The following is a 10,579-nucleotide window of genomic DNA, read 5'->3' as shown; positions in this document are numbered from 1 at the left end:
CTCTATCCTATCCTATCCTCTATCCTATCCTATCCTCTATCCTATCGTATCCTCTATCCTATCCTATCCTCTATCCTATCCTATCCTCTATCCTAACCTATCCGCTATCTTATCCAATCCTCTATCCAATCCTATCCTCTATCCTATCCTACCCTCAATCCTATCCTATCCTATGCTCTATCCTATTCTATACTCTATCCTATCCCATCCTCTATCCTATCCTATGCTGTATCCTATCCTATCCTCTATCCTATCCTATCCTCTATCCTATCCTATCCTCCATCCTATCCTATCCGCTATCCTAACCTATCCTCTATCCTAACCTACCCTATATCCTATCCTATCTTCTATCCTATCCTATCCTCAACGCTATCCTATCCTCATTCCTATCCTATACTCCATTATATCCTATCCGCTATCCTATCATATCCTCTATCCTATAATATCCTCTATCCTATCCAATCCTCTATCCTATCCTCTATCCTATCCTCTATCCTATCCTATCCTCTATCCCATCCTATCCTCTATCCTATCCTATCCTCTTTCCTATCGTATCCTCTATCCTATCCTATCCTCTATCCTAACCTACCCTCTATCCTATCCTATCCTCTATGCTATCCTATCCTCAACGCTATCCGATCCTCATTCCTATCCTATACTCCATTATATCCTATCCGCTATCCTATCATATCCTCTATCCTATAATATCCTCTATCCTATCCAATCCTCTATCCTATCCTCTATCCTATCCTCTATCCTATCCTCTATCCTATCCTATCCTCTATCCTATCCTATCCTCTATCCTATCCTATCCTCTTTCCTATCCTATCCTCTATCCTATCCTATCCTCAACGCTATCCTATCCTCATTACTATCCTATACTCCATTATATCCTATCCGCTATCGTATCATATCCTCTATCCTATAATATCCTCTATCCTATCCAATCCTCTATCCTATCCTCTATCCTATCCTATCCTCTATCCTATCCTATACTCTATCCTAACCTATCCTCTATCCTATCCTATTCTCTATCCTATCCTATCCTCTATAATATCGTATCCTCTATCATATCCTATCCTCTTGCCTATAATATCATCTACCCTATCCTATCCTCTATCCTATCCAATCTCCTACCCTATCCTCTATCCTATCCTATCCTCTATCGTCTGCTCTATCCTATCCTATCCACTATCCTATCCTATCCTCAATGCTATCCTATTCTCTATCCTCACCTATCCTTTATACTATCCAATCCTCTATCCTATCCTATCCTTATCCTATCCTATCCTCCATCGTCTCCTATCCTCTATCCTATCCAATCCCCTATCCTATCCTCGATCCTATCCTATCCTCTATCGTCTGCTCTATCCTATCCTATCCACTATCCTATCCTATCCTCAATGCTATCCTATTCTCTATCCTCACCTATCCTTTATACTATCCAATCCTCTATCCTATCCTATCCTCTATCCTATCCTATCCTCCATCGTCTCCTATCCTCTATCCTATCCAATCCCCTATCCTATCCTCTATCCTATCCTATCCTCTATCCTATCCAATCCCCTATCTTATCATCTATCGTCTCCTGTCCTCTATCCTATACAATCCCCTATCCTATCCTCTATCCTATCCTATCCTCTATCCTATCCTACCCTCAATCCTATCCTATCCTATGCTCTATCCTATTCTATACTCTATCCTATCCCATCCTCTATCCTATCCTATGCTCTATCCTATCCTATCCTCTATCCTATCCTATCCTATCCTCTATCCTATCCTATCCTCTATCCTATCCTATCCTCTATCCTATCCTATCCTATCCTCTATCCTATCCTATCCTATCCTCTATCCTATCCTATCCTCTATCCTATCCTATCCTCTATCCTATCCTATCCTCTATCCTATTCTATCCTCTATCCTATCCTATCCTCTATCCTATCCTATCCTCTATCCTATCCTATCCTATCCTCTATCCTATCCTATCCTCTATCCTATCCTATCCTCTATGCTATCCTATCCTCTATCCTATCCTATCCTCAATGCTATCCTATTCTCTATCCTCACCTATCCTTTATACTATCCAATCCTCTATCCTAACCTATCCTCTATCCTATCCTATCCTCTATCCTATCCTATCCTATCCTCTATCCTATCCTATCCTCTATCCTATCCTATCCTCTATCCTATCCTATCCTCTATCGTCTGCTCTATCCTATCCTATCCACTATCCTATCCTATCCTCAATGCTATCCTATTCTCTATCCTCACCTATCCTTTATACTATCCACTCCTCTATCCTAACCTATCCTCTATCCTATCCTATCCTCTTTCCTATCCTATCCTCTATCCTATCCTATCCTCTATCCTAACCTACCCTCTATCCTATCCTATCCTCTATCCTATCCTATCCTCAACGCTATCCTATCCTCATTCCTATCCTATACTCCATTATATCCTATCCGCTATCCTATCATATCCTCTATCCTATAATATCCTCTATCCTATCCAATCCTCTATCCTATCCTCTATCCTATCCTCTATCCTATCCTATCCTCTATCCTATCCTCTATCCTATCCTCTATCCTATCCTATCCTCTATCCTATCCTATCCTCTATCCTATCCTATCCTCTATCCTATCCTATCCTCTATCCTATCCTATCCTCTATCCTATCCTATCTTCTATCCTAACCTATCCTCTATCCTATCCTATCCTCTATCCTATCCTATCCTCAACGCTATCCTATCCTCATTACTATCCTATACTCCATTATATCCTATCCGCTATCGTATCATATCCTCTATCCTATAATATCCTCTATCCTATCCAATCCTCTATCCTATCCTCTATCATATCCTCTATCCTATCCTATCCTCTATCCTATCCTCTATCCTATCCTCTATCCTATCCTATCCTCTATCCTCTCCTATCCTTTATACTAACCAATCCTCTATCCTATCCTCTATCCTATCCTATCCTCTATCCTATCATATCCTCTATCCTATCCTATCCTCTATCCTCTCCTATCCTCTATCCTATCCTATCCTCTATCCTATCCTATCCTATCCTCTATCCTAACCTATCCTCTATCTTATCCTATCCTCTATCCTATCCTATCCTGAACCCTATCCTATCCTGATTCCTATCCTATACTCCATTATATCCTATCCGCTATCCTATCATATCCTCTATCCTATCCTCTATCCTATCCTCTATCCTATCCTCTATCCTATCCTCTATCCTATCCTATCCTCTATCCTATCCTATCCTCTATCCTCTCCTATCCTCTATCCTATCTTATCCTCTATCCTATCCCACCCTCTATCCTATCCTATCCTCTATCCTATACTATCCGCTATCCTATCCTATCCTCTATCCTATCCTATACTCTATCCTAACCTATCCTCTATCCTATCCTATTCTCTATCCTATCCTATCCTGAACCCTATCCTATCCTCATTCCTAACCTATACTCCATTATATCCTATCCGCTATCCTATCATATCCTCTATCCTATCCAATCCTCTATCCTATCCTGTCCTCTATCCTATCCTATCCTCTATCCTATCCTATCCTCTATCCTATCGTATCCTCTATCCTATCCTATACTCTATCCTATCCTATCCTCTATCCTATCCTATACTCTATCCTAACCTATCCTCTATCCTATCCTATCCTCTATCCTATCCTATCCTCTATCCTATCCTATCCTCTATCCTATCCTATCCTCTATCCTATCCTATCCTCTATCCTATCGTATCCTCTATCCTATCCTATCCTCTATCCTATCCTATCCTCTATCCTAACCTATCCTCTATCTTATCCAATCCTCTATCCTATCCTATCCTCTATCCTATCCTATCCTCCATCGTCTCCTATCCTCTATCCTATCCAATCCCCTATCCTATCCTCGATCCTATCCTATCCTCTATCGTCTGCTCTATCCTATCCTACCCACTATCCTATCCTATCCTCAATGCTATCCTATTCTCTATCCTCACCTATCCTTTATACTATCCAATCCTCTATCCTATCCTATCCTCTATCCTATCCTATCCTCCATCGTCTCCTATCCTCTATCCTATCCTATCCTCTATCCTAACCTATCGTCTATCCTATCCTATCCTCTATCCTATCCTATCCTCTATCCTATCCTATCCCCTATCCTATCCTATCCTCTATCCTATCGTATCCTCTATCCTATCCTATCCTCTATCCTATCCTATCCTCTATCCTAACCTATCCTCTATCCTATCCTACCCACTATCCTATCCTATCCTCAATGCTATCCTATTCTCTATCCTCACCTATCCTTTATACTATCCAATCCTCTATCCTATCCTATCCTCTATCCTATCCTATCCTCCATCGTCTCCTATCCTCTATCCAATCCAATCCCCTATCCTATCCTCTATCCTATCCAATCCCCTATCTTATCTTATATCGTCTCCTGTCCTCTATCCTATCCAATCCTCTATCCTATCCTCTATCCTATCCTATCCTCTATCCTATCCTATTCTCTATCCTATCCTATCCTCTATCCTAACCTATCCTCTATCCTATCCTATCCTCTATCCTATCCTATCCTCAACGCTATCCTATCCTCTATCCTATCCTATCCTCAACGCTATCCTATCCTCATTACTATCGTATACTCCATTATATCCTATCCGCTATCGTATCATATCCTCTATCCTAACCTATCCTCTATCTTATCCAATCCTCTATCCTATCCTATCCTCTATCCTATCCTATCCTCCATCGTCTCCTATCCTCTATCCTATCCAATCCCCTATCCTATCCTCGATCCTATCCTATCCTCTATCGTCTGCTGTATCCTATCCTATCCACTATCCTATCCTATCCACAATGATATCCTATTCTCTATCCTCACCTATCCTTTATACTATCCAATCCTCTATCCTAACCTATCCTGTATCCTATCCTATCCTCTTTCCTATCCTATCCTCTATCCTATCCTATCCTCTATCCTAACCTACCCTCTATCCTATCCTATCCTCTATCCTATCCTATCCTCAACGCTATCCTATCCTCATTCCTATCCTATACTCCATTATATCCTACCCGCTATCCTATCATATCCTCTATCCTATAATATCCTCTATCCTATCCAATCCTCTATCCTATCCTCTATCCTATCCTCTATCCTATCCTATCCTCTATCCCATCCTATCCTCTATCCTATCCTATCCTCTATCCTATCCTATCCTCTATCCTATCCTATCCTCTATCCTATCCTATCCTCTATCCTATCCTATCCTCTATCCTATCGTATCCTCTATCCTATCCTATCCTCTATCCTATCCTATCCTCTATCCTAACCTATCCTCTATCTTATCCAATCCTCTATCCTATCCTATCCTCTATCCTATCCTATCCTCCATCGTCTCCTATCCTCTATCCAATCCAATCCCCTATCCTATCCTCTATCCTATCCAATCCCCTATCTTATCTTATATCGTCTCCTGTCCTCTATCCTATCCAATCCTCTATCCTATCCTCTATCCTATCCTATCCTCTATCCTATCCTATTCTCTATCCTATCCTATCCACTATCCTAACCTATCCTCTATCCTATCCTATCCTCTATCCTATCCTATCCTCAACGCTATCCTATCCTCTATCCTATCCTATCCTCAACGCTATCCTATCCTCATTACTATCGTATACTCCATTATATCCTATCCGCTATCGTATCATATCCTCTATCCTAACCTATCCTCTATCTTATCCAATCCTCTATCCTATCCTATCCTCTATCCTATCCTATCCTCCATCGTCTCCTATCCTCTATCCTATCCAATCCCCTATCCTATCCTCGATCCTATCCTATCCTCTATCGTCTGCTCTATCCTATCCTATCCACTATCCTATCCTATCCACAATGATATCCTATTCTCTATCCTCACCTATCCTTTATACTATCCAATCCTCTATCCTAACCTATCCTCTATCCTATCCTATCCTCTTTCCTATCCTATCCTCTATCCTATCCTATCCTCTATCCTAACCTACCCTCTATCCTATCCTATCCTCTATCCTATCCTATCCTCAACGCTATCCTATCCTCATTCCTATCCTATACTCCATTATATCCTACCCGCTATCCTATCATATCCTCTATCCTATAATATCCTCTATCCTATCCAATCCTCTATCCTATCCTCTATCCTATCCTATCCTCTATCCTATCCTCTATCATATCCTATCCTCTATCCCATCCTATCCTCTATCCTATCCTATCCTCTATCCTATCCTATCCTCTATCCTATCCTATCCTCTATCCTATCCTATCCTCAACGCTATCCTATCCTCATTACTATCCTATACTCCATTATATCCTATCCGCTATCGTATCATATCCTCTATCCTATAATATCCTCTATCCTATCCAATCCTCTATCCTATCCTCTATCCTATCCTATCCTCTATCCTATCCTATACTCTATCCTAACCTATCCTCTATCCTATCCTATTCTCTATCCTATCCTATCCTCTATAATATCGTATCCTCTATCATATCCTATCCTCTTGCCTATAATATCATCTACCCTATCCTATCCTCTATCCTATCCAATCTCCTACCCTATCCTCTATCCTATCCTATCCTCTATCGTCTGCTCTATCCTATCCTATCCACTATCCTATCCTATCCTCAATGCTATCCTATTCTCTATCCTCACCTATCCTTTATACTATCCAATCCTCTATCCTATCCTATCCTTATCCTATCCTATCCTCCATCGTCTCCTATCCTCTATCCTATCCAATCCCCTATCCTATCCTCGATCCTATCCTATCCTCTATCGTCTGCTCTATCCTATCCTATCCACTATCCTATCCTATCCTCAATGCTATCCTATTCTCTATCCTCACCTATCCTTTATACTATCCAATCCTCTATCCTATCCTATCCTCTATCCTATCCTATCCTCCATCGTCTCCTATCCTCTATCCTATCCAATCCCCTATCCTATCCTCTATCCTATCCTATCCTCTATCCTATCCAATCCCCTATCTTATCTTCTATCGTCTCCTGTCCTCTATCCTATACAATCCCCTATCCTATCCTCTATCCTATCCAACCTCTATCCTATCCTACCCTCAATCCTATCCTATCCTATGCTCTATCCTATTCTATACTCTATCCTATCCCATCCTCTATCCTATCCTATGCTCTATCCTATCCTATCCTCTATCCTATCCTATCCTATCCTCTATCCTATCCTATCCTCTATCCTATCCTATCCTCTATCCTATCCTATCCTATCCTCTATCCTATCCTATCCTCTATCCTATCCTATCCTATCCTCTATCCTATCCTATCCTCTATCCTATCCTATCCTCTATCCTATCCTATCCTCTATCCTATCCTATCCTCTATCCTATCCTATCCTCTATCCTATCCTATCCTCTATCCTATCCTATCCTCTATCCTATCCTATCCTCTATCCTATCCTATCCTATCCTCTATCCTATCCTATCCTCTATCCTATCCTATCCTCTATGCTATCCTATCCTCTATCCTATCCTATCCTCAATGCTATCCTATTCTCTATCCTCACCTATCCTTTATACTATCCAATCCTCTATCCTAACCTATCCTCTATCCTATCCTATCCTCTATCCTATCCTATCCTATCCTCTATCCTATCCTATCCTCTATCCTATCCTATCCTCTATCGTCTGCTCTATCCTATCCTATCCACTATCCTATCCTATCCTCAATGCTATCCTATTCTCTATCCTCACCTATCCTTTATACTATCCACTCCTCTATCCTAACCTATCCTCTATCCTATCCTATCCTCTTTCCTATCCTATCCTCTATCCTATCCTATCCTCTATCCTAACCTACCCTCTATCCTATCCTATCCTCTATCCTATCCTATCCTCAACGCTATCCTATCCTCATTCCTATCCTATACTCCATTATATCCTATCCGCTATCCTATCATATCCTCTATCCTATAATATCCTCTATCCTATCCAATCCTCTATCCTATCCTCTATCCTATCCTCTATCCTATCCTATCCTCTATCCTATCCTCTATCCTATCCTATCCTCTATCCTATCCTATCCTCTATCCTATCCTATCCTCTATCCTATCCTATCCTCTATCCTATCCTATCCTCTATCCTATCCTATCTTCTATCCTAACCTATCCTCTATCCTATCCTATCCTCTATCCTATCCTATCCTCAACGCTATCCTATCCTCATTACTATCCTATACTCCATTATATCCTATCCGCTATCGTATCATATCCTCTATCCTATAATATCCTCTATCCTATCCAATCCTCTATCCTATCCTCTATCATATCCTCTATCCTATCCTATCCTCTATCCTATCCTCTATCCTATCCTCTATCCTATCCTATCCTCTATCCTCTCCTATCCTTTATACTAACCAATCCTCTATCCTATCCTCTATCCTATCCTATCCTCTATCCTATCATATCCTCTATCCTATCCTATCCTCTATCCTCTCCTATCCTCTATCCTATCCTATCCTCTATCCTATCCTATCCTATCCTCTATCCTAACCTATCCTCTATCTTATCCTATCCTCTATCCTATCCTATCCTGAACCCTATCCTATCCTGATTCCTATCCTATACTCCATTATATCCTATCCGCTATCCTATCATATCCTCTATCCTATCCTCTATCCTATCCTCTATCCTATCCTCTATCCTATCCTCTATCCTATCCTCTATCCTATCCTATCCTCTATCCTATCCTATCCTCTATCCTCTCCTATCCTCTATCCTATCTTATCCTCTATCCTATCCCACCCTCTATCCTATCCTATCCTCTATCCTATACTATCCGCTATCCTATCCTATCCTCTATCCTATCCTATACTCTATCCTAACCTATCCTCTATCCTATCCTATTCTCTATCCTATCCTATCCTGAACCCTATCCTATCCTCATTCCTAACCTATACTCCATTATATCCTATCCGCTATCCTATCATATCCTCTATCCTATCCAATCCTCTATCCTATCCTGTCCTCTATCCTATCCTATCCTCTATCCTATCCTATCCTCTATCCTATCGTATCCTCTATCCTATCCTATACTCTATCCTATCCTATCCTCTATCCTATCCTATACTCTATCCTAACCTATCCTCTATCCTATCCTATCCTCTATCCTATCCTATCCTCTATCCTATCCTATCCTCTATCCTATCCTATCCTCTATCCTATCCTATCCTCTATCCTATCGTATCCTCTATCCTATCCTATCCTCTATCCTATCCTATCCTCTATCCTAACCTATCCTCTATCTTATCCAATCCTCTATCCTATCCTATCCTCTATCCTATCCTATCCTCCATCGTCTCCTATCCTCTATCCTATCCAATCCCCTATCCTATCCTCGATCCTATCCTATCCTCTATCGTCTGCTCTATCCTATCCTACCCACTATCCTATCCTATCCTCAATGCTATCCTATTCTCTATCCTCACCTATCCTTTATACTATCCAATCCTCTATCCTATCCTATCCTCTATCCTATCCTATCCTCCATCGTCTCCTATCCTCTATCCTACCCTATCCTCTATCCTAACCTATCGTCTATCCTATCCTATCCTCTATCCTATCCTATCCTCTATCCTATCCTATCCCCTATCCTATCCTATCCTCTATCCTATCGTATCCTCTATCCTATCCTATCCTCTATCCTATCCTATCCTCTATCCTAACCTATCCTCTATCCTATCCTACCCACTATCCTATCCTATCCTCAATGCTATCCTATTCTCTATCCTCACCTATCCTTTATACTATCCAATCCTCTATCCTATCCTATCCTCTATCCTATCCTATCCTCCATCGTCTCCTATCCTCTATCCAATCCAATCCCCTATCCTATCCTCTATCCTATCCAATCCCCTATCTTATCTTATATCGTCTCCTGTCCTCTATCCTATCCACTCCTCTATCCTATCCTCTATCCTATCCTATCCTCTATCCTATCCTATTCTCTATCCTATCCTATCCTCTATCCTAACCTATCCTCTATCCTATCCTATCCTCTATCCTATCCTATCCTCAACGCTATCCTATCCTCTATCCTATCCTATCCTCAACGCTATCCTATCCTCATTACTATCGTATACTCCATTATATCCTATCCGCTATCGTATCATATCCTCTATCCTAACCTATCCTCTATCTTATCCAATCCTCTATCCTATCCTATCCTCTATCCTATCCTATCCTCCATCGTCTCCTATCCTCTATCCTATCCAATCCCCTATCCTATCCTCGATCCTATCCTATCCTCTATCGTCTGCTGTATCCTATCCTATCCACTATCCTATCCTATCCACAATGATATCCTATTCTCTATCCTCACCTATCCTTTATACTATCCAATCCTCTATCCTAACCTATCCTGTATCCTATCCTATCCTCTTTCCTATCCTATCCTCTATCCTATCCTATCCTCTATCCTAACCTACCCTCTATCCTATCCTATCCTCTATCCTTTCCTATCCTCAACGCTATCCTATCCTCATTCCTATCCTATACTCC

The sequence above is a fragment of the Halictus rubicundus genome, unplaced genomic scaffold (genome assembly GCF_050948215.1).
Source record: "Halictus rubicundus isolate RS-2024b unplaced genomic scaffold, iyHalRubi1_principal scaffold0037, whole genome shotgun sequence".
In the NCBI taxonomy this organism is placed as follows: domain Eukaryota; kingdom Metazoa; phylum Arthropoda; class Insecta; order Hymenoptera; family Halictidae; genus Halictus; species Halictus rubicundus.
This window is presented reverse-complemented; position numbering follows the sequence as displayed.